This window comes from Planococcus citri, chromosome 4 (genome assembly GCF_950023065.1).
Source record: "Planococcus citri chromosome 4, ihPlaCitr1.1, whole genome shotgun sequence".
In the NCBI taxonomy this organism is placed as follows: Eukaryota; Metazoa; Arthropoda; class Insecta; order Hemiptera; family Pseudococcidae; genus Planococcus; species Planococcus citri.
This window is the reverse complement of record NC_088680.1, coordinates 25,656,566-25,682,769: the sequence shown is the minus strand read 5'-3', so window position 1 is coordinate 25,682,769 and position 26,204 is coordinate 25,656,566. Positions and strand designations below refer to the sequence as shown.

The 26,204-nt window shown below is 34.3% G+C and overlaps 2 protein-coding genes across 2 annotated transcripts in view; one reads left to right on the top strand and one right to left on the bottom strand.

Annotated features, from left to right (window-relative positions):
• The window catches only part of LOC135842307 (luciferin sulfotransferase-like), a 70,858-nt gene extending 52,778 nt beyond the window's left edge, over positions 1–18,080 (bottom strand). Inside the window, exon 1 of the mRNA XM_065359699.1 lies at positions 17,790–18,080. The gene's annotated coding sequence lies outside the window, so the exon portion shown is untranslated. The remainder of the gene's footprint in view (positions 1–17,789) is intronic.
• The window catches only part of LOC135842966 (protein O-mannosyl-transferase TMTC2-like), a 533,307-nt gene that overhangs the window by 91,525 nt on the left and 415,578 nt on the right, over positions 1–26,204 (top strand). The gene's annotated exons all lie outside the window — the stretch shown is intronic.

Here is a 26,204-nt window from a genome sequence, read left to right as displayed (position 1 = left end):
CTCGTAGAAATCTCAGATGCAATTATTTTTTTTAAAAAATATGCCTTTAAATGTTACAATTTTTTTCTTGTTTCGAGTAATTCTGAAGTTTTTGAAGTTCAACTTCAAAAGTCTTCTTTTCTGAGGTAGGTATATATCGTAACTTTGCAGAACGAGGAAACATGAAAATCGACTCCGAGAGTCAAAATTAATGAATTGAGCCTATACTTTGAAGTTCCTTGATTTTGATCAAAAATATGAGAATTTTCAAATGCTTTATAAGACCTAATGGCCATTTTTAATGCAAATATTTCTTTATGAAATTGAAGATGATGGCACTTTGACTTAGTTTTCTTTCCGGTTCAATCTCCGGTGTTGTCCAATTTATGTAATACTTATTCATGATTTTTTTGAATAATTCCTGAATGAACTTATCAAATTTGCAAATTTTTTTGGTGGGAATAAATGACGTCAACTGTTATCTACTAGTTATATAATTTTTCTGTAATTTGATAAATCCTTATCTAAAATTTTTCAAATCAAAGGATGCCTATATTAATGCGAGCACGTGATTTACATATGTACACGTAATGATTGCAAATTCACACCTCTTTTTGGTAACCCGAGTAGGTATCGCACAATGTATATACGTGTAGACTGTAATGAAAATTCGACAACAAAGAAACCCATTGTAAAGGCGAATGTATATTATGTATAATCAGCTGAACCGTACCTAATTAGAGCTGGTAATGAGTGAAAGAAGACAGATACAAAGGCAAACACATCGACTGCGGGGTGGCGATGGCGGTATTGCGTTAGGGTTAAATTTACCTCTACCTTTACCCACACCATACCCTACACAGGGGATGAAAAGTTGAATATTGTGCGAGGTGGTGAAGAATATTAACTACATATAAGAACACAGGCATCGTTTATATGCACATGTGTACACCGACATGAGTATATGCAGATATATGGATTGTTTGTTACGAGGATAAGGTGGCTGGAAAATTGGCTGCAACGTGGTATCCAGCTAGCTTATGGAAATTTTCACCTATTCGCCATACTTATGTAGTATATACGAGTCTAAAGCTATGTGAAGGCAATGAGGAGTTTTGGGCTAAAGTGGATTGGATGAGGTGCGACGAGGGCGAAATATTGTTGTACAAGAGTTTCTAATAAGGTAACTTTAGTATAAGCTTATTGATGGGGGTAATTAATAGACTCGTGTAAACGTAGGTAGGTAACTCGAAGGTAAAGCAGCGCAAGGCGCTATATTCATTTTACCAAAAGTGTTCCGCGCTCATTTTCGTGGCTTGGATTTGTTTTCATTTGTGTATACCATGTATACGCCGGAGAATATGGCTCTGGCGAATGTTGCTGATACGACTCAACGAGATATTATTTCTGATCCCTCGCTGTAAAATAGAATTAATGAAATGAGAAAACTCATACAGAAGTTGAAATTGTCTTTAATTGAGCTAGACCGAGACGGTGGAATGATCAAGTTTTTTAAACGTTTGTGATGGTTTCGGATGTGGAGGAAATGAGGATTTGAATTAAAATAGGAGTAAAGTTGATATGACAGGTGGTTTTTGTTAATAAATGGTAGAGTTCAGAAAATTCATGAAAAGCTATCATTTTAAAGCAAATACGTATCAGATTGGTTGAAAGTTGTGGGCTCGTACATGGCGTATGTTTTATTATTGGATTTCTTGATTTTTTTGTGGGGGGGAGTTAATTTGGAAATGAGGGGATTGCATTTTGGCGATTTTTTTTCTCGAACTGTCGTCATCGTCGTTGCCTTCCCTACCTCTTTCTTCTCAAGTTTAGTTCGTCAAAATTACCAAAAGGGTCATTACCATTAACCCTCCCCCCCTCCACAAAATGCAATATTGAAAGAAAGTCATGTCTTTCGATTTTTCTCAATTTTTTTTTGCAGTGTCTACCCACCCAATAAGTAAGAAACCCGCAATCAGTGTGGTCCCAGCCCCCTTAAGGGGTGGGTAGGGAGGGTCCTCCATTATTTTCACATTGTCTTGAGGTACTCTACTTCAGCAGCACATTCCTCCAAAGCTATACATAATATGTACTTTGATCAAAACTGATTTCAAATTGCATTTTGAACATCTTAAGCATTTTGAAATTTTCAAAAGTTGAAAGTTGAACTTTCAAATTTCAAAATGGCTCTGTAAATGGGAGCTACCATTAAAAATTCTGAAAAAATGTCCATAAATGTACCTTTTGATGCTTTTTCGAAATATTCAATTTTCAAGATGGGATCTTTTAATGGAGGAGGAGCATCCCCTCGTCCAAATTTGAGCAAAACTTTCAAAAAAGATCTGGGGCATGTGATATATCGAATTGTATGTTTTTGGTGACGCTGAATACGAATATGACGTCAGATTTCTGATTGGACCCCATCCACGGCCCCCAGCACCTCCCCAAATGGGGTAAAAGTTCAAAAAAGTGTTTTGCTCGTGCGATACATGAAATGGCATGGTTTTGGTGAAGCTGAACACGAATATGACGCCAAATTTTTGATTGGATCCCATCCACGGTCCCTAACGCAAATGAAATAATTTTTTTTTTGGATTTTTACCCATCGGTGTTGAAAGACATGACTCAAAAACTTTGGTCGAATTGACATGGAATGACCCAAAAATGAACCACAATCCAACGAAATAATAATTCACCTAGCGAAAAACTACGACACTTTGGTATCTAAAATAATTATATTCCATTTGTATCAAACAAAAGTGTGACATCTCAACAACTTTACCGTGTACTAAGCGTACTTCAAATTGAAACGTTCACGAGTAGTAGACTAGATATGCATAAATAATAGATGATCTTTCGTCGTCATAAATATACCACTTAGCGATATAATACGTACATATAAATTGAATAACGCGAGGTGATTCACTCGAAACGTCCGTCAAGTCGGTCTAGTGATTTTTTGAGGCCAAGTTTAGTTCAAAGTATGCTCGCGCAGTTACACGTTCATCTTATATTTTTAGCTCTCATTAGATGTTTATGAAAATTTCGAAAACTTTTGGTCGTTCGGTTATTATAATTTGTAGGTATTCGTCGTCGACAAAATACCACGTAATTTTGATGCGTCTGTATTAGTATGAATAAATTAACACGAATTTATATCTTGGAATATACACGATGCCAGTTCTACCGGCGCGGTGGTGGACGTTGTTCGTTGCTCTTTCCATAATCTAAGTTGGTACTAGTGGACTTGAAAGTTCCAGCACACTATGAATGAAGCAGCGAGAACGTCTCCTTTCACCTACCTACCATACGTTTCGTCGTCGTCTTAGTTTTCGTCGTTCGAACTGAAAACTAATCAGTCGAGCGTAAATATTTAATTTTCGTATAAAACATTTATAATTCCATCAAATGTAAATTTAATGACTATTAAACAATAAAATGACGATTATTTGCCCAAGGAAGGCAACGTAGTAATAACGGGCTAACAACCCGGCGAGCTGACAAAGCTTTACGACGATATCGTACTATGGTATATACCTACGAGTGTAGAATGCTCCTACACAATATAGACAGAGACACCCGTCGAAGCCCGTTATAAAATGGTAACTATTTTCGCGCCCGTTAAGCTCGGTTCTAAATCCCGAAGACCTAAACTTAGTTCATTTTGGTAATTATAACTTTATCTTCGGTGACTATCGGTGTCGTAAAATACTACGCTATATACGGGCCGTTTTATATTGTTTGAGGGTTTTGTAGCTGGCACTATTTTTTTTCATTGTAGGGTGCGAGTGATTTTGGTAATGTGAGGTGTATGTCTGAATTTTCACGTGTTTTATAGCTCTGGGTCAAGGTTGAGGAAGGAAATTTGCAAGGCAGAAACGAAGGTAGGAGTAAGGTCGGATGTGCAATAATATGGTTTGAGATCGAAGTGAAAATTGAAATTTTGAAAATTTTGAACTTTGCAAGAGTCCGATGATGAAATCGTGTTAGAGATTTTAATCATATGGTCAAAATTACATGTAGTAGTCCGCCATATGCCATTAGGAACAATTGTACCCCCTCCCTCACCGATCCTCTAGGATGACTTTTTTTTAAAGGAGATATCTTAAGTAACACTTATTAACGAAATGGCAGCCATTTTTATTGACAGATCCGCATAAATTTCTGATTTTGCTTTCCAACACAGGACTCGCACAAAATTTTTTGAATCGGACAAAGCTAGATTGAAAGAGAATGCAATCAAAAATTTCAAGTGCTCAAGTGCATTTTTACATAGAATTTTGGTGAATTGAAAATCAAATTTTCGCTGAAAGAGGAAAAAAAATCAAAATTTTATCAAATTAACCTAAAAAGCTGAAATTTGGAATAGGTATAGCCTGTTTTTGATCTGCCAAATCGATTGGAAACGGTTTCGAAACGTCTCGAGCAGTTCTGGAGCCTGTAGCAGATTTTTGAAAATTCAAATTTCCACAAAATTTCATCAATTGAAGTAGGTAACCTACTCCAGGCAGAAATGTCCCCCTCCCTTCCCCCATAATTTCTTCAAGTTTAAGTTTATTTTTTATTTTTTTATTTTTATTTGAAAGCTTGTGGAAACAAGCCAATAAGTATTTGAAGACTCAGCACCATCAAAAAACACCAGATGAAATGCAAAACTTGTAATTTTTCGTGGATGTTTTGTTTCTTGACCAAATTTGAATATTCCTTTCTCTAAACCAGGTTTCCAGATCTCCAAGTCGGACAGTCTTGAATTGTAGAAGTATAGTTTGAAATTACATGGTTAGTTTTGAGAGTTTGCAGTGCATTTTGTAAAACATTTTACATTTTTATCAATCTGGAAGAAAAATTTGGAAAAATACGAAGTAAATTGATTTTAAATCTCAAAAAATATGTACAATTTAGAAAGTTGAATTTTTCTCAAGTTGGTTCAAATTTTCATATTTTTTAATTTTCATGAGAGATTTGAAATTTTTTCAATGTGTCTGACGTTACTACTTTCCACTCCTTTTTTTACCAAAATGGTCAGAAAAATCTTGTATTTTCATTAAATGAAAGAATTTTTCAACTTGTTTTAATAATGAAAAATCGAGAGAAAAATTTTGAAAATAATTTTGGACTAGAATAGAATTTATGCCTTGGAAAAATTTTCATTTTTCTTTTCCCTTCCTTCCTTCCTTATCAGTTTAACATCGACGTAGTGGAAAAAAACACTAAATCAGTGAAATTAGTCAGTTAAAAGTAGTGAAATTTGGTTTATGTCGATTTAATGTTCAGTAGTTTCGTTAAGGAACTAAATACCAGGTATGGAAATACGCCATTTTCGGTTATAGATTTCGTAGTTTTGACAGTGATGTGATTTTTTAATTTCAGTCATATAATGAAATGGAATCAAAAAAATGGTGGGAAAATGTCTATTTTGCATATTAAAATGAATATGAGGTGAAAAAGTAACGTAAATTGGCGGTATTATTAATAAATTGGGAACTTGAAAATTTTTTTCTATAACCAAAGATGGCGTATTTCCATACCTGGTATTTAGTTCCTTAGTTTCGTTTAGTCTTTTGTACAATCAATCTAAAGTGCTTAATTTAGTGCAATTACAAATATTCGAAATATGGTGTCCGATCGGCTATGTTATCATGTTGTTTACAATGGGTAAAATCTCGTCGCGCATTACACACGATAGAAATGTGTTTCAGTGCCCGTTGATGGTTTATTTTAATCGTGATACTCTGTAGATTTCACCAATTGAACATATTGGCTTCTAAATAGCTCGAATTTTAATTAATTACCAATTTTTCGTATATATTTCATTATCACTGTGCTACGAGTTATTTGACAAACTGGATATCTACCTCATAAGTTGTGCTTTTTCTTCAACCGGACCAGTTACTAATCCGATAGTGGCGCTAATTGCAACAGGTTCAGCTTATCATTGCCGTGTGGATTGTGTTGCATACCCTCGTAAAGTTAGGCATTAATATGGGTGATAATGTGTGCGGTGCCTGTGACCAAAACGTTGAGGTGGAAAAAGGAGATTACCTTATCCAATGCTCGAATTGTACAACTGTGTATCACGACAAGGACTCTGGCTGTAGTACAGTGACCAATAAATCTTGGCGCGAGAGTGGTACTACTTATCGAAAGACATGGGTTGGTGTATGCTGCCGGAAAAGAAAAATGAGTAATCCCAGTAACTCAAGCACCAAACATCAACGTCGAAATGTGGATGATGACGAGGATTGGGCAGCTAAAATGTCAAAGATTTTGGATTCGAAATTGGATCCATTTGTTAAGAAGCTAGATGAAAGGATGGAAGAAATGTGTGCCAACATTAAAAACAACACAGAGAGTTTGGGTTTACTTACGAGTCGTGTTAAGAAGATCGAAGATAATATCACTGAAGGAGTAGCGAGTGGTGGTGCTGACTCGGAAACTGTCAAGCTGCTTCAGCAACGTGTATGCGATCTGGAGTACAAGTTAGAGGCATCAGAAAACTACTCAAGGCGTGAAAATCTGGTTTTTACTGGGATTCCAATGCAAGGAAACGAAGACCCTTTTGAAGTCGCAGTAAAAGCAGCTGAAATAGTGAATGTTAAAATCGAGCGACGTGATATTGTGGATTGCCACAGATTGCCATCATCAGGGCACAATGACAGTTCACCATCATTTATAGTGAAATTCGTATGCAGGCATCAGAAGAGGATAATTCTAGAAAGCTATCGCCAGGTTAAACCTACTGCTGCTCGATTCGGAGGAGATGCGAATGTAAAAATTTTTGCCAACGAACATTTAGCACCGTATACTTCCAAGTTGTATCGTGAGGCGAGGAAAAGTTTCGGTCCGAAGAAAGTCGAATGTAAAAATGGAATTGTGTACTGTTACGAATATATTTTACATAAATACCGTTAATGACTTCGATGCGAATTTCTTGCTGAGGTAACGTTGTGTCGAATAGGTAAAAAGGCTGAGTTTGCAGAAACCCATATGAACAATCGCGTGATATAACGGTACATCAAAAATATGGAAGGGAAATTTTTGGCGAATTATTAAATTACTATTATCGAGTAAAATAGTCGAGAAAGAAAAGACCAACGTTAGAAATTCACACCTCTGATTTTTTAAAAATCCTTCCATATCTCGTTTTCAACGTATTATTAGAGTTATGGTATTTTCGAAGTGATTTTTTTTAAAAAATAGTAGAAACAGATAAATTTTATTATGTTGCACCTGTGGTAAATTTTAATGAATCGATTTGAAAGTTTGTTGTGTTAAATGAGTTTTATTTAAAAGCTGTAAAGATATTTATCTTTAAATGGTGTCGGAAATATTACGTTGTATTGGCTGTATTTTATTGGAAGAAAATCAATTTGAATTTTATTGTGTCGTTTTGAATTGATTCGAGAATTTTTTCATTGGTTTATAATTAATCGAATTGAAGAAAGCAGTGTCCTATTCGTCAGAGGTTTAAATACTCAATTACAGTTCAAAGATTTCGTCGGAGGTTTGAATATTCAATTACGGTTCATTGATTGAAGATTTGTTTTGATTGGAAGTTCCAAGGGGTCCAGGCTCCCCTAACAACTTGGCGCCCAACTACGTCGAATCCTGTCCTGAATCAAAGGGTCCAATTTATACAGAAGTTGTTATCTAGTTGTTCAATCCAGTCAAGATCAAATCAAAGGGTCCAATTTATACAGAAGTTGTTATCTAGTTGTTCAATCCAGTCCAGATCGAATCAAAGGGTCCAATTTATACAGAAGTCGTTATCTAGTTGTTCAATCCATTCCAGATCAAAGGGTCATTTTTCCTGTGAAAACTCAAGATGTCTGGCCAACATTCAATCCAGGTAGAATGATTTTACGTACATCATCGAATTTGTGAAATTTGAGAGAAAGTAGATTGGAAAATTCTGTGTTCATGTGTAACTTTACTATTTACTGATTTTTGTCCCAAATTTTTACTTTATTTACAATTTTGAAATTCATTTTGGTCCCAAATTTCAAATTTTACTTACGTTTTTGAGACTTATTTTGTACCAAATTTTAATGGTATTTACTTCGCGATTTATTTTGTCCCAAAATTTCAAATTTATTCACATTTTCGTTATTTATTGTTTCCCAACTTTGAATCAGTGTCCTTTAATTGAAATACATAAATTGAGATATTTTATCAGAATAATTATAATGATGAATGACCATACAACACTGATAATAATCCGCAAAACAATAACTTCAGAAACAAAAATTATGAAAAATCCGCAGAAACGCAAAAAAATAATTTGGTAGGGGTACCGTTTTTACGAGAAAAAACGGAGATGGGGAAGAGGTAGGGCAGAAAATCTTTTCTGAAATTGTTAATAATGTAAATAAAATAATGAAAAATAACCCTTCCCTTGATATCTCTGACTATCAGATTATAAATTTGACTTAGCAAACAAAAAACTAAACGCAATAATCGAAACGGGATCATTTATTACTTCTTGACACTCTGTCATGTAAGATTACAAACATTGCAAGTGGCTAACAAAAAAATAAAATTAAATAAAAACTGGAATTAGAAAAAATAAAAAACTGGAAATAATGGGGAAAATGTGAAAAATGATGATATAAATGAAAATCTTGAACCAATTGTTGAAATGAAACGCAAAAATGAAAAAAAAAAAAAAAAAAAAAAAAACTGGAAAAATCAAACAATCACGTGAGGTAAATAACATGATATGAGAATGGTGAAATGAGAAATGGGATGATAATGAAAGAAAAAAAATAGAGAGAAATATATTAAAAGGGAAAAATGAAGGAAAAAGTGTGAGAAATAAAAATTTATTAAAAGGGAAAAATGAAGGAAAAAGTGTGAGAAATGAAAATTTATTAAAAGGGAAAAATGAAGGAAAAAGTTTGAGAAATGAAAATTTATTAAAAGGGAAAAATGAAGGAAAAAGTGTGAGAAATGAAAATTTATTAAAAGGGGAAAATACAATTTGAAAAAAAAAAAGAAAGAAAAAGAAAGAAACAGCAACGAAAATGAGGATGATTGTTACCAACCTAAAAAATTATTTTGGGAATATTTATGAAAAATTGTTCAAATTAACAAGAAAAAATTCTCTGAATCTGATTTGGCGATTAGGTAAGGGAATAAGATGAGGGTTGTGCGCCAACGCGACCCAAATCAAATAATTGTTTAACAGAACAATAATAACTACGTAAATATTATCAGAATGATCAACACATGAAAGAAAAGGTCTAAGTCAGTATTTTATTATGTTTGGAAAGCATGCCACCTAGGGTGAAAAAATTGATAGAATGGACAAAGCTTCTCAGACTACATAAATTATGAGACAAAGTGCTAAAATGGATTGAAAAAAATAAAAATAAAATGAAAAATGAATTGAAAAAAAAATAAAAATAAAAATTAGTGCTCATGTTGATTGTTGATATCATGAAAAAATTGGTTTTGGAGCGGAAATGAAATATCATACAACAAATTTACGTATTTCAATGACCCAAAACTTATATACTTTTACTGATTTGGTGAATCCTTGTTTCCTTCATTGTATACACGATACATTTACATGTCTTAATCAAATTTAAATATAAACAAGAAACCTAAAACCCCAAACCAATGAAGCAAATAACCAGCCTTTAAGATTAGCATAAATTGCAATTTTTGTATTATGTATTAGAATATGTTTAAATTTGTTTTCATATATTTATTAAATTAGAAAAACTATATTTAAGATTTTAAGAAAAAAACGAGAAATGGAAGATAATGAAATTTGGTAAATAAAAATTGAAACCCAAAAACATTTCTACATAAGCTCGAGGTCGAGCTTATCTAAAAAGGGGGGGAATTTGTTACGAATATATTTTACATAAATACCGTTAATGACTTCGATGCGAATTTCTTGCTGAGGTAACGTTGTGTCGAATAGGTAAAAAGGCTGAGTTTGCAGAAACCCATATGAACAATCGCGTGATATAACGGTACATCAAAAATATGGAAGGGAAATTTTTGGCGAATTATTAAATTACTATTATCGAGTAAAATAGTCGAGAAAGAAAAGACCAACGTTAGAAATTCACACCTCTGATTTTTTAAAAATCCTTCCATATCTCGTTTTCAACGTATTATTAGAGTTATGGTATTTTCGAAGTGATTTTTTTTAAAAAATCGTAGAAACAGATAAATTTTATTATGTTGCACCTGTGGTAAATTTTAATGAATCGATTTGAAAGTTTGTTGTGTTAAATGAGTTTTATTTAAAAGCTGTAAAGATATTTATCTTTAAATGGTGTCGGAAATATTACGTTGTATTGGCTGTATTTTATTGGAAGAAAATCAATTTGAATTTTATTGTGTCGTTTTGAATTGATTCGAGAATTTTTTCATTGGTTTATAATTAATCGAATTGAAGAAAGCAGTGTCCTATTCGTCAGAGGTTTAAATACTCAATTACAGTTCAAAGATTTCGTCGGAGGTTTGAATATTCAATTACGGTTCATTGATTGAAGATTTGTTTTGATTGGAAGTTCCAAGGGGTCCAGGCTCCCCTAACAGTACCTAAAGGCGACCCAGACGTCAGGGAGACAAGAAATTTACAACTTTGCGCGCATCGGTAGTCTTCGCGCTGATTTGGCTCTGTCCAACTCGGCATAAACTCTTAATTTTACCTTATTGAAAACTTATATCGGTTTATCTACTCGTTTTTGTTTCATCTTTACTTTATTTTATTTGTGTATTGCTAATATCTATTCAGTGAATGGTAGGGAAAATACTATCTTTAAATGTAGGCTCTTTACGTAGAAATTTTTATAAACTGAGGCTCCTCTTAGATAGGTCTGGGGATTATGATATAATAATTGTCACAGAGACCTGGATTACATTGGATGAGATTCCAAGGTACAAACTGTCTGGTTATGAAATGCACCATGAAGAAGAGCTTAATAGGAGGTCTGGAGGTGTTGCTCTTTATGTTAAGATAGGTCTGTCTTGTGAGGTCATGGGGGTGTCTTATAGTACTTGTAATATTATCAAAATTAAGTTGATTGAGGAAGACCTTACTGTTTTTGGTGTGTACAGATTGGGACATACATCAAAAATACAATTTGTGAATGATCTGGCTCAAGAAATTGGTGTGTCATCCGAACTGGCAATTGTAACAGGGGATATGAATATTGATATTAGTACTGATAATGTAGATAATGCTTCGTATTTGAATATGTTGGCTTCTGAGGGATTCAAGTGTCATGTTAGGGAGCCCACAAGAGTCACAGCTGACACTAGCACCTGCATCGACCATGTATTTTCGAGGGGGTTGGATCATAACGAAGGGGTTTCAGAACTTACCTGTAAAATTTTGAAGACAGATGTGTCAGATCATTATTCTCTTGAGATAGAGGTTGCTCAGCCTCTGAATAGCACAGTTTCATCAGAGTTATGCCAGCTTGAGATTACAGATTGGAGAGCACTATCACATGAAATGAAACATATTACCTGGGGAAATGTTTTTGGGACAGTAGATGCAGCTGAAGCATGTGATTTGTTTTTGGATGGGCTTAGCTCGCTGATCGCATCCTATACTAAGTCAGTTACATATAAAAAAAGGTTTAAAAAAAGAACACCATATACTTCTGCTTATTTGGCCTACTTATCTGAGGAAAAATCAAAATTATATAAAAAAATGAAAAAAAATCCCAAAAGTTTAGAAATTACTCAGGAGTATAAAAAAATGTCAAAATTAGTGGTTCAACAGAGTCGGAGGGATAAATTAGCTTATCATTCTGGAGTTTTAGAAAAGTGTAAAAATGACCCTAGGAAGTACTGGCAACATATAGATTTGATTAGGGGGAAACAAAGGGAAAAACTGAACAAATTAAGAATAAATCAGGAGGATGTTTTGGTTGAGGGAAATGAAATTAAGGTTTCTAATGAGTTTAATAAATTTTTCATTGACTCTGTTGATAACATCTCAAATGAATTCCAAAACCTGGAAACAAATAGGGTGTTCCCAACCAAGAAAATATTAAATAGCATGGGGTTCCCTCCAGCAACTTGTGATGAAATTCGTGCAGAGGTCTCAAGTCTTCCAAACAAACCATCTACAGGATATGATAACATTCCCTCTAAACTGTTTAAAGAAAATTCTGTTATTTTGGCACCAGTTATTACTGATATCTTCAATAAATCAATAGATCAAGGTAAATTCCCAAATTCTCTGAAAAAGGCCATTATTGTCCCAGTTCATAAAAATAAGAGTAAGATACTGATGGAAAATTACAGGCCAATCTCCCTCCTCCCAGTTCTGTCAAAAATTTTTGAGAAAGTTGTAAAAAATCGAATTTTAAATTTTTTGCATTCAAAAAATTTCTTTTCAAAACAGCAATATGGATTTTTAAATGGGAAGAGTACCTGTGATGCCCTGTTTGATCACATAACTGAGGTAGTTGAGGGTTTAGGTGCGGGTGATAGTGTTGCAGCGGCATACCTTGATCTCAGTAAGGCATTTGATACAGTTGATTTTGGGATTCTATTGCAGAAGCTCTGGGACTGTGGAATAAGGGGTGTGCAGCATGATTGGTTCAGATCCTACCTGGAGGGAAGAACTCAGGCTGTTAAAGTTGGGAATAAAATTGGGAATTTCTTACCTGTGGTACATGGGGTACCACAGGGTAGCATACTGGGCCCAGTCCTCTTTTTAATATACGTTAATGACATTTTTGAACTGAAATTGAATGGGACATTATATGGATTTGCTGATGACACTACTTTAGTAAACAGGGCAAAAAATCAAGAAGAACTTATTGAGGTGATTAATGAAGATTTGAAATTATTGGGAGGGTGGTTCTGGCAACATAAATTAAAACCAAATTCATCCAAATCAAAATTGTTAAGTTTTGGCTATAGGGTTTCCCCTAACCTGGAGTTTAGGTGCTATTTGCATGAAAAACCAGAGTGTAGGGCTCTGTGTAGCTGCATGCCCCTGTCCCAAGTTGAGTCAACTTGGTACCTTGGTATAATGATAGATTCTAAATTAATCTGGAAAGAGCAGAGTTTATACCTGCAAACTAAACTTCGAAAACTAAACTACTTGATCCGTTTCCTGGCACAACATTTTGGCACTCAACACATGGTAAAAATTTATTATGCCCTTTATCAATCTGTGCTTCAGTATGGCTTGCTAATCTGGGGGGGAGCGGCGGACTATCATTTGGAACCTATTCATATTCTACAAAAATGGGCAGTTAGGAGTATTGTAGGTAAAAGGAGGGGGGAGAGCACAAAAGATGATTTTCGAAAATTAGAAATCCTGCCTATTCAAAAGCTCTATCAAGTCCATGCTATTGATTATGTGCAGAGGAACAGGTCCAAAGAAGGAGGGTCATTATGGGCATTTTCGTGCCCCTCGCTACTTCGAGACTTGAATGGTATTTTCTTATAGGGGATGGTCCCTAGTATTAATATTAGGCGATATTTTCCCAGAAAAGCCCATAGGGGGGCTGTGGGGTGGCCCCAAAGTCGAAAATTTCAAAAATTTTTAGAACCACTGCTCGAAAATGTAAAAAATTGAAAGTAGCGAATATATGTTGCTTTAAGGGTAAGCAATGCAGCACGTAACGCTTTTTTCATTTTTGACCTTTTTGGGGGTTGTGGTGGGGGTATTTCTATTTTTGAAAATTTTGAAACCCCCTTTTTTGACCCTTCCCGTCGAGCCCCGCTAATGCCCTTTTCATGGTTTATTGCTACTAGTAGTAAGTTCAATTGATATCATTTGCAACCCCCTCACCAACTTGGCTCATATCGAAAAATTCAATTTTTGACTTTTTTTTGAGGTCCATATTTTGGGAAACCATGAAAAGCTATCGAGGTCCGGTTTGCGGCAAATATGTTGCATTTTACTTCTTAATCGACTGGCACGCTTGAATTTTTATTTCAAGTCAATTTTTGACCTCATTGTTGCAGATCACTTTTGGGGGTGGCGAACTTTGAGAACCCCTGAAAAAAGTTCTGAAGTGAATTTTTTCAAACTTTGAGCTGAAATGGTCTTAAATACATGTGTTTAACCAATATAATATGCGAATGCGATATTTTAATACAATTTAGTCATTTTGGCTAATATCTGACGTCATATTCGTGCTCAGCGGTATCGAATCATAAGAAAACTATACCCTACTCATTAATTCTTAGTTATTTTCCCTAAAATTCCCATTTTACCCCCAACCTTCCCTATGACACATTTTTACACCATTTTGAAGGATAAATATGAGGGGAGGGGGTTGAAAATTTTTGTGGGGATACCTAATAAGGATATACATAACATACTGAAAAATTTTCAAAATCGGTTGGAATGGGGCTGAGAAAAGTGTTATTGAAGTTTCAGAAAAGGGGGGCTCTCCAAAAAGGGGAGAGTGTATGTATCTGAAACATTCCACGCGGAAGTTTCTCAATGGTACCTACCTCCCATGCTTATATCAACTCGAACGATTTCGGTGACCATTTCACCCCTCTTAGGCGCCTATAGCCTTTATGTATTTTTCAGTGAACCCCTTCATTTGAATGGTTGCAGTTTCGCCCCTCTTGAACATACAAGGGAAGTTGATACATCATTACATCGGAAATTCGACATAGATTCTTTTATCTAGCCACATATTTTTCGCTAAAATGCAATGCGGGGGAGAAAATGGCGAAAAACTGATTTCGGGGGAGGTTCCACCCCCTTTGAGGGGGTTCCGGACCTCGTAGGGGCCAGGACTTTTAGTAGGTTGTTGAGGGGACCTCTGTGAACAATATCTGCGAAAGATCGGTTTGATATTAATTTTTCCTGCAAAAATGTCTTTAATGACTGGACTAAACCACGAATACACGTAGCTTAACTTTTGCCAGAAAGCTATGCCTGTTGTTAAAACACTACTTTTTTTTGATAAAATTAGCCAAAATGACTAAATTGTATTAAAATATCGCATTCGCATATTATATTGGTTAAACACATGTATTTAAGACCATTTCAGCTCAAAGTTTGAAAAAATCACTTCAGAACTTTTTTCAGGGGTTCTCAAAGTTCGCCACCCCCAAAAGTGATCTGCAACAATGAGGTCAAAAATTGACTTGAAATAAAAATTCAAGCGTGCCAGTCGATTAAGAAGTAAAATGCAACATATTTGCCGCAAACCGGACCTCGATAGCTTTTCATGGTTTCCCAAAATATGGACCTCAAAAAAAAGTCAAAAATTGAATTTTTCGATATGAGCCAAGTTGGTGAGGGGGTTGCAAATGATATCAATTGAACTTACTACTAGTAGCAATAAACCATGAAAAGGGCATTAGCGGGGCTCGACGGGAAGGGTCAAAAAAGGGGGTTTCAAAATTTTCAAAAATAGAAATACCCCCACCACAACCCCCAAAAAGGTCAAAAATGAAAAAAGCGTTACGTGCTGCATTGCTTACCCTTAAAGCAACATATATTCGCTACTTTCAATTTTTTACATTTTCGAGCAGTGGTTCTAAAAATTTTTGAAATTTTCGACTTTGGGGCCACCCCACAGCCCCCCTATGGGCTTTTCTGGGAAAATATCGCCTAATATTAATACTAGGGACCATCCCCTATAAGAAAATACCATTCAAGTCTCGAAGTAGCGAGGGGCACGAAAATGCCCATAATGACCCTCCTTCTTTAAAATTTATGTCAAGGAGAGAGGAAGGAAAATTGATAACTCTATTGCTCCCATACCTAGGTACCGACGAGACAGATCCAGTGCTCAGGCTCCTGGGTGTTTACCAAGGCTGTTCAATGCAGTAATGAGTAGAGGCTTGGGCTCTCGGCTGGCACTTATCCGGTGGCTGTTGGAGGGTGAAAACTCTTTATAGACTGCTGGGTAGTGTTCATTGTATGTCTGTTTTTTTTCCCCCTTGTATTTCTCTCTTTGACAAGAATATGTAGGGTCATGTTATTCTTCTGCAAATGCAATTGTTAGTTTATTCCAGGTTGATGTATTCTTTACCCTTGTCAAATTCTCCCCATATTTATCATTATTTATCATCATTCCGTTTTGTTTTCATTTTATTTATTTATCCATTTATTATTCAACTTTATTTATTTATTTATTTATTTGTTTATTTATTTATTTTTTGGTTATTTCACTGTGTATGTCTTTAAAAATGGTGTAAAACTGTAAGGTGTAGGTACTTTTGATGTTTACTCTTGCAGGAGGCCCCCCTCGCTCGCGCAATTGCGCATTGGGGGGGATATCTTATAAATTGTATATGTATACTGATGCAAATAAATAAATTCGTTCGTTCGTTCGTTCGTTCCTTCCTTCGTTCCTTCCTTCCTTCTTTCCTTCCCAATTGCGCATTGGGGGGGATATCTTATAAATTGTGTAATGTATACTGATGCAAATAAATAAATTCGTTCGTTCCTTCGTTCCTTCGTTCGTTCCTTCCTTCCTTCCTTCCTCCTCCTCCCAAAAAAGAAGTTGCAATGTTTAAATATTATATTTTTAAAAGACCAGATTTTTCATCTTGTTTTAAAAATTTCTCAAATTGATAGAAAAACGAATAGCCAATTAATTTCTTGGAGAAACACATTTCATGATCACAAATAAATCACAATCGCGTTTTCAGGATAAATTTTAACATTGACAGGGAAAGTGGTATTTTTTAGAGGCTCAAAATTTTTCAAAAACGTTGTAAAAATGCAGAAAAGTACACATCATTTTGAGGGAATTTTAACGAAATAAAAAAAAGAGAAAAATCAGTGACTGAGTTACCAAGCTAGAAGTTCTCTTGTTGATGAAAAATTTCCAGGTTGGAATAACATTTTAATCCTATACTTACTTATTTGGGCTTGCCAGATTTCTGATACCATAATTTTTCAAAAAAAAACAAAAAAAAATGGCGGTGGTTTTTGAACTTTTGAGCTGAAAAAAGCTTGTAGGTAAATATTTTTCGAATGGGTATTCAAGAAATATTCGTATTTTTTCATCCTTTTTTCCTGATGAGTGACTGATTTAACAAAAATCCAGTCATTTCGAAGGCAAAAAAAATCTGAGGTTCGTTGTACAAACCACTAAGTCACGTGTAGCTTTAGGTACACAGTTTAAAAATGAACGATTTGAATAAAATTTACAGAAAAAATTTAAAAAAAAAACACGCCTGGAAACGTCAAAAGTGTGATAATTGGGGAACTTGAAATTTTAATATCATAACAGTAGAAGTAAAAAATGCAAAATGGAAAAGTTTGACCCAAAACTTGAGAATCCTTCAAGAAGTCAAAATACTCGTAGATATGAGATTTCTTAAAAAATTGACAAATATGGCACAATTCGTCGATTTTTGTGAAAAATTTGAATTCATTGGATCAAGAACACGATGTCTTTATTGTTTGATTGCAATTTTACTAAAATTTTACTTTCATGTTTTTTTTCTTCAAATATTACGATATGATATGGTAAGAAGAAAGTACATTGTAATGTAAATTAATCCAGAAATCTGTGAAATTTCAAGTTAATCTTTTCGAACACTTCAAAAAAAATTCCAAAATTTGGAAGAATACGTCCAAATGTCCAGAAGGTCAACAGGTTGCCTGATTTTTAAATTTCGTGGGGGGGAAAGGGGAGGAGATCCTGAACGAATGAATAAATCCTAAAAAAAAGTCAATGTTGAAAACCGTAGGCACTAGGCAGGTATGTATTACATTTTTTTATTGTGCTCTCTTTCCATTACGAACATTTTTTCTACTTCCCATAAATAGATCAAATTACATGCGTTTTTTAATGCTTAGAAATTACCCAAATTACGTATTTGTTCCGACTTACCGATATTTAGTGGGCAGAATTGATAATTTGTTGTCTAATAGTACTCGTATGTCTGCAGTTTGCACTAAACGATTAAATCAAGTAAAACGAGTTCCCGAACAAGCAACGAGATTCACAAGCAAGATTATCTTTAAAACTGACCATGCACTAACATTTATCTACCGAATTTTATGGGTTCTCTATCAGCAAGCTAAACTAAAATGTATCATACGAGTAGTAGGTATAGGTAATAGGTATGAGTTATCCTTCGTCTGGAATGTTATTAACGTTCACTAGTTGATAAAAAACTGAGGCAAATTGAATAATCTTGTTAAAGGAAAAGAAGACAGTGCGAGATTTTATTTCCACAATTCTTCATTTGACTAATTACCTTGGTTAAATCGTGCTTAAATAACATGTAAATCCGATTTAAACCACGTGGTCGTTTTTTCTTCAAGTGTAGGTATTTGCAAAAGTTGCTGCATAGTTTGGTTAACGATTCAAACGATGAAAGTGGAAGCAAGATTATCAGTCTCTGGCTACCAGTTATACATGAGCCTATTAAACGTGACAAACACTAATCATAATTTGCATGACCTTGAATGTTCCATCGGACCTTGACATTTTTAGGTAGTTTTTTTTTCACGTACCTACATTTACCGATATGTTAACGTGAGGTAGTTTTACGCCGTGAGCATAAAATTACGAAGTTGCAGTAGAACGAAGAACCAAGTTACATAAAATAGTCGCGAATTAAATTTATACTGGCGCTTTCCTATTCTACGATAAAACCGGTTCCCGAGACAGAAGCTGATCAAAATTCGACTTCGCGGTCGTAATTATCCAGTTTCAGCGCGAATTGAAAATAATACAAACACTTGCTACGCGATGCATTTGAAGAATGAATTGATTAATGAATACAGCGAATGAAATGTGCGAGCACGAGAATATTTTATTACGTCACGAAATGAAAAAAAAAAAAACTTGATTCTTACTCGAGAATCTTCTCTATGTAATGCTGTTGAATTTATCTGCAGTGAAGACGTAGCCCAGACGTAGCTTGAGATGTATTTTGTATACCTGCACCTGCGATACGTGTACATTTATTTATTCATGCGAGTTCTTACATCCGTGATTTCCTCACGTGTCGGGAAAATTCGACAAAAGAGAGTGAGCGAAAAATACGTACGTAAACCAAACGCTAACAGGTGAATAACGAAGAAAATCTATACCAAAATACGTATACCAACCGAATACATTATTTATTATTATTATTAATAGAAAAATACTCGTTACTGTAAGTGATTCATTCGCCGCCGATACTCGTAGATACGCTCTAAAGAAGTCATCGCGTGTCGGTTCCCGTCGTGAAAATTTTTTTCCCATTGAAAATATGTATTATATTATCTCGATAGCAACAAGTAATTCGGCAATCGTTTTTCTTCCTTTTGTATAGCTGCTGTTTCGATGGCGTTACATGTCAAGGAAATATACACGTACTCGTCACAAAAGAAAAGCTTTTTTTCCTTTGTGTAGATGAAATGCTTATATAGGACGTATTTGTTGTTGTTGTTTTTTTATGTATTATACATATTTTTCTATCGAATGGAAAAACTTCTCCAAATCGAATGTTTTGATTATGTAATGGTATGCGAAAAAGTGGTACTGTATTAAAGTGATTAGGGATTGAGAGAGGACAGGAGGTGTTTTTTTGAAATAGGCAAAGTGGTTGGGCATCGTTATGAAAAGTGAAAGTCCTGAAGTTGTAATTTTGTAAATTATTAAAATACAGATTTTAGGGTTTTATTTCAATCATGATTTCTTGAGTGGACTTTTGATGTACCATACGTATTAAAGTTGTTATAAGATGATTATTTCAGTACAATTTACCTACTGCATTGAAAATATCGCAGAATTGTGAATAACTGTGGATTATTTAAGAGCATGTGATAGGCTAAGTATTTTCAAATCCGTAATGACGTCATTTGATTTCAAATAGTACAAAACTTTAACGATGATTCATTGATTTTTATGAGAAAAACTGTACTAAGGTGTCGGAGGTCGTCATTCGATGGAGTTTGATTTAAAACGGAGACCTGTGAGATTTTTCATGGATTGGTTTTTTTTTTGGGGGGGGGGGGACTTTCAATATGATACGAACGAAAAAAGGGTGAGTTATAATTCGATTTTTTTTTTATTCGTTGAATGCGATATAAAACAATTAATGTAATTCGAGTAGCTGAGTCCCCTCCCCTCCGTTCCCTGATAAATCATATGCCCTAAATTGAATCTTAGATTCATGATGAAGATCTACAAATATGTAATAATCAAGATGTAAAATTCTAATACGATCTTGTAACTTTTTCATCGATTTTTTTGTATTGCTTTTCATAATGAGTTGACGAAACTTATCATTAATATTTTCCTTTTTTTTTTCTGTGTTTCAGGTTAGTTGAATGAATTATTTTGGTTGGTTTTGCATTGAATTCGTAAGTATACAGTTTACGTTTTCTTTACGTAGTATCTATTATTGGACCTTTTCGTTCAAGTTTTTGTGTTTTCCAACGAAAAGTGTTTCTATATTTTTTCCATCATAATATAATCTTTTTTTTTCATAATGCAGGAGGGTATTTTTCTATCAATTGAATTCTAAAATGCATTTTTCAAAATTTTCTTTCAATTTAAACTATTTTTCCTGTTTTATTATCCCTTGAAATTTTTTAAATAAAAAATGCAGTTGGATTTTTTTTTCAAAATTCCGGAAAAATTACATTTTATTTTTAGTTATTTTACTTACTGGCCTCATGATTTCAATAAATTGAATTATGTTGACTTGGCCCTTCCAGCAGCACTTTGTCACTTATTTTTTTACGTTTCTTCGGTGTTTCATAGAAAGCTGATGAATGAATTCCCTCATCCCTGTTCTTAATATTCTATAGCGTAATAAAGTTGAATTTTTAATTTTTCTCAATTTTTCGGCTCGAATTTCGGATTTGTATTCAGGAAGTAAGTAGAACTTCTCCGAAATGATTTTTGTGGCCATTATTCGACTGAAATTTCAAAATTTTCAATGAAAAATTTAAAGTATCTGAGTGACTAAATCATCTTAAAAGAAGTAAAAATTGGGGTCATTTGACTTGCTGAATTCAGACATGGCGATGGAAAAAGTTTCTAAGGTTGCGCCACAACGTACTTTCTCGATCATTGAGGCGTTGGGGTCATTCTCTTTGCAAATCGATCTTGAAGGTCAAAAAAACTGATGATTTATCTTTATTTTATTTTGCTTGTAATACGCAGTTCAGCGGTAACGCTATTTCAAAAGACGAAAAGACGTAAATAAGTAAAGACAAAAAGACAAAAAGACGGACTGATGGAAAGATGGAAAGACAGAAAGACTGGATGAAAGAATGAATTAATGAAAACATAAAATAAAATAAAATTTCAGTATTAAAATGAAATTTCAGTATTCAGTTCAGTATTTTGTCCAGTTCATCATTCGTTTCAAGTTCCAATGAAAGATGTTTGAGGGTTCAAATGAAAATTTTAAAAAGTTTTTGAAAAATGATGTTCTTCCATTGTGTCTATTCAGATTGGGTCAAAAGCTACCTGTCTAATAGAGTCCAAATTGTGAAAATTAACAATAGTACATTTTCTGATGCAGAACCTATTACGCAAGGGGTACTTCAAGGATCTATCTTAGGTCCACTGTTCTTCATTATTTATATCAATGATCTATCAACCTATTTTGGATATAGTCTTACGGAATTTGCTGTTGATACAATAGCTCTACTAGAAATAAACGAAGGTGTTGACAGTGATTACATTCAGGGCATTATGAATAAGTTGATAGCTTGGTTTTCAGCAAACAAAATGATATTAAATTTAAATAAAACACATTTTCTGGGATTTGGGAAGGTACCTCCCTCTATAACTGAAAATTACAGGATAATTGAATCAACTAAATTTTTGGGAGTTATATAATAGATTCTGACTTAAAATGGAATAACCAAGTTGACCATTTAATCAAAAAACTCTCCACCTATACCTATTTGATAAAACAACTCCGAGATATTACACACTCCCATACTTTAAAAGTACTTTGGCCTATTCCACTCTAATCTGAGCTATGGAATAGCACTTTGGGGTGGTAATCACAGCCTACCATCCTGTACTTCTAATACAATAAAGAGTTCTAAGAATAATGTTTCGAAAACATCTGAGAGAATCCTGTAGACCAGTCTTTATTGAAAATAAAATACTGCCAGCTCCATGTGAGTACATTCTTCAATTATGTATTATGGTAAAGAATGGAATAATAAATTTTAAGGTACCTTCTCATACATATGAAACACGATTTAGAAATTTGGCCATAAGTGAAAATTTAAGAATGAAAAATATGTAAAATAACATTGATTTCATGGCCTCAAAAATTTATAACAAAATACCACAGGAGCTAAAAAATACCTATAGCATCCAAAAAAATTTTCAAAAATGAACTCAAATATTGGCTACAGAGATATGCGTTCTACAGTGTTGAAGAAATGTTGCAGCTAGATTATTAAGTTGTTTTCCCACTGTAATTTTTATAATCTCTTGTTATTTTAAACTTTCTATTGTTCTCACAAAAGAGTATTTTACTGTTTTTTCATGAGCTGTATCTCATAATAATATGTTTTTTTTTCTTTTTTTGGTTTTGTGTTAATTTTCCCTTTTTTTTCTCATTTCAAACTTATTTTTCTCACAAAAAAGTATTTCTCAATATTTTGTATAATTTAATTACTTATCTGCATTTTCGATTTACCCCCCCCCCCCCGGTAGTACCTACTGTGTTAATATTGCAATTAATGCCTAGTTTATTGACATTGTAAATACAGCTAAAGCTGTCCACTGCAATAAACGATTTGATTTGATTTGATTAGAATTAATAATACAATTTTTGTTCTTTTAACAGAACACCTCTCTTTTTAAAAATTTTGATACCATCGATTGAGCTCAGCACGTTAAAATCTTGATTTTTCCTACTAAAAAACAAAAAAAAAATCCCCACCAAGTTTAATTAAGGGCCACCTTATTGAGCGCACTGTCATGCTTGGAAAAAAAGTGCACAACTGGAGATCTCTATATTTGGAGCTTATGATGTTCGAAGAAATTTGACCCCCCCCCCAACCTGATCGCATGTGTAATTCATTTTTCAAGAATCTGGAAAATTGGTGAAAAATTTGGTCCGGAAAACCTGGAAAAGTCAAGAAAAATCATTTCCAGAAATGAGTGGACACCCCGTATTGCGATTCTACTCATCTACTCATGCAAAAAAAAAAGTCTAAATCTATTTATAAACTCTTCATTGAGACGTATTCCGTTCAAATATGCAAAAATGCAGTTTAAAAAAAAACTAACATAATTGTTGGAAAATCAAATAAAACGTAAATCCAGCACCCTTCAAAAGCATTAAAAAAGAAGAGAGATTCTCCCCTATTATTATACCCTCGTATCACTCTACTGCATGCATAGGAGGATAAGACATCAAAATGCAACTCTTCTTTCCCTTTGACAAAGCCTGAATTGAGATGTTCATCACCTGGGGAATGAAAATCGTTTATGCAAGAGCTATCGTTGCAAGGTTACTCAAATTTGCATATCTACTCGAGAGAATCAAAAAATAAGGGTAAAAAAATTAGTAATTTTTTTGAGTAGCATTAACTTCCGTCTTATTATAGCCGAGTGTTTCTACCTACATACACCCCTTGGGTAGTCGTTTTTTTCTAAAAATATAAGGATTTTTTCGTATTCGTAGGAAGTTCCGTTCGCTTATTTGCAAAGTGAATTCAATCCGCAAGAGACGCAAGGACACCGGTCGGTGCTCCGGGTTTTTCCATAAAATATGAAATTACGTACACGAATGGTAGGTACGTAAAAAAAGGGAAAAAATGTCGGAATAATGACTATATCTCGGGGAAAAAAGGAGAATGACGACGAAGGGAACGATTAAAAAAATGATTTTTCATCATCCGAGAGGAGGAAATGGGTAGACCTACGGTTCATTTTCTGCCGATTAATACCGCACCCGAGGGAAAATAAAGCGTAGTCAATTAAAATTGTAATTTATATAATACTTTTTTTTTTCTAGACGCGATGAGAGGATGCGACGGTGTAATTTTTTGATTTAACTGGGGCGCTCGCGCTCAGCACTTTCGGCGAACGCGATGGAAAATTTTTCTGTCGAATTATTTATGCATTTTTGAATTAACTATGCAAATAATTTTCTCTGCTTTTCAACGCAACCTCGACGATGATGGAAAAAAATAACGAGTTTATAGTTGAAAAAAAGAAAAACGAACGAAAAGAACAACAGAGAAGAAAAAGTTGCTGGTTGGAATTTTTTTCTGAAGCTGAAGAGTGAACCACACAGCTATACACATAATGGCGGTTAATACCGAGATGGAATACGAGCGATTAAGCGTAATTAGAATGTTGATTCGATTACTAAAACAACGAAAAAAATTACCCCGTTAACGAACCCGCGTATATTCATTATTATTTCTAGCGTACAGCCAACAAACTGAGATTATAAAGGCCTTTTTTCCCCTACTCTCGTCTCCTCTATTACAAAACAACGTCCTCCCTGATAGGATTTTTCTTGTTTTTTTTTTTTTTTGACGACAACGACGTCGTCGTCGACCACAATTTATAATTCGCACAGACGTACCACAGATACTCGTACTATAAATTAACTCGAAAGATGGCGAAAGTTGTGGATTTGAAATTTTTACGGCCGTTTGCGTGTTCTCGACGTAAAGTGGACGATCAGCGTGAGAAATGTCGCGGAGTAAATGGTTTCCTCGTTTTGCGAAGTATGTACAGCAAGAGGGAGAGAGAGAGGAAAAATAGAAGCGCTGTTTCAGCCGAATTTACTCGATATACACGCGCGCAATAGTTTTCAATAAAGATAGATTTTCAAAAAGATTACATAATACGTGCGTTTTTTTCTATACAATTTTTCAAAAGTAAGTAAATACTGCGAGGAAAATGTCAAAAATGAAAAATTATATTTCATAGGATGTGAAAATGGAGTATCGATGAAAAGTTGCAACAAGAATCAATCAGAAATACGAGTATAAAAATATATTATAGGTGTCTTTCTAGTTTACTATTGCTTCGATGGAATAAAAATTCTGTACTTGTACAATTTTTATGGATTTTTCATCCCATTTTTCTAGATATTTCCGCGAATTTTTCTAATCCCATCTTCTTCCATAGCCTGGGAAAATTGAGTCAAAAAATAGGATTTATAGAAATTGCAAAAATCGGAAGGCCTCCTTTCAGCTCAAGGGAGCTTTCCTTGAAAAAAAAAAGACACTGATTGAAATTAAAGAACAGGAGCTGAAATCTGAAACAATTCAATAAAATATTTAGAAGGTGGAGCTGGAAGCTTTTGAATCAAACATTGAAGATCTCGTGCTTGAGGTACTGTAGGCAATTTGATGGAAGGACTTTCGAAGGCTTTTTTTCATACGAATTCAATTCTACTTTCAACTGCGTGATGTACTGAGAAATCCACGAGTGTAATCTTTTACGTACGTGGAGCTTGTGTTGAAGTCTCCTGAAAGCTGTTGAAAAAATAACCTGTGAGAGGAGGCACTTTTTGAACTTCCTCAACTTTAGAACAAGGAGCTGGAAGCTTCTAATTAAAAATTTAAAAGCCGGGAGACTGGGCCCTCTTCAACAGGATCTCTGCAACAAGGCTACAACAGGGTTGTGAATTTCCTCAAGCCAATTTTTTCACATTTGTTTGCAGCTGACCCGATAACTAGAGCCAATCATCACAAAATCCTACCAATCTTTCAGGAAAACGTCTACAGTGTACCAAAAAGTCTTGTTATGTTCCATTTTACAAATTTAATTTTAGGATTTTTAATTTGTATTTTTCTTTAGAATTTTTTTTCTTGTGTGATAATGAATTGAAAGAGGAAAAAAATCTGAAGGAATTGGAGCACGCCTCAACGTATAATTTCAAAAAATTACAGCAAATCTGAAGAAAATTTAAATGATTTCATTTTTTGATCGAATATGAACCATTATTGGAAATGAATTATTTATTGTATTTTGCACACATCAGAAAAACGCATTAATTGAGTCGTTTTGATTCGCACGAAAACGAGATAGATCGAAAAAACATGTTTAAAAACCCACGTAACAAAAATTTTCAACGAGCTGCTCGTTTTTGGATTTTTGGTAAATTTTTGGAAATTCGAAAAATTAAGAAAAAGTGTCATCATGGAAATTTCAACTCTTTTACAAGCGCTAATAATTGCACAATTTTCACCCCACACGAAAAGCATCACTTTTGGGTCATTTTAGAGCTTCCAACGAGTTTTTTTTACGCTGATCAAAGATTAATTTGCACTCGCCAGCACGTCCTAAATTTTACAGTAAGAG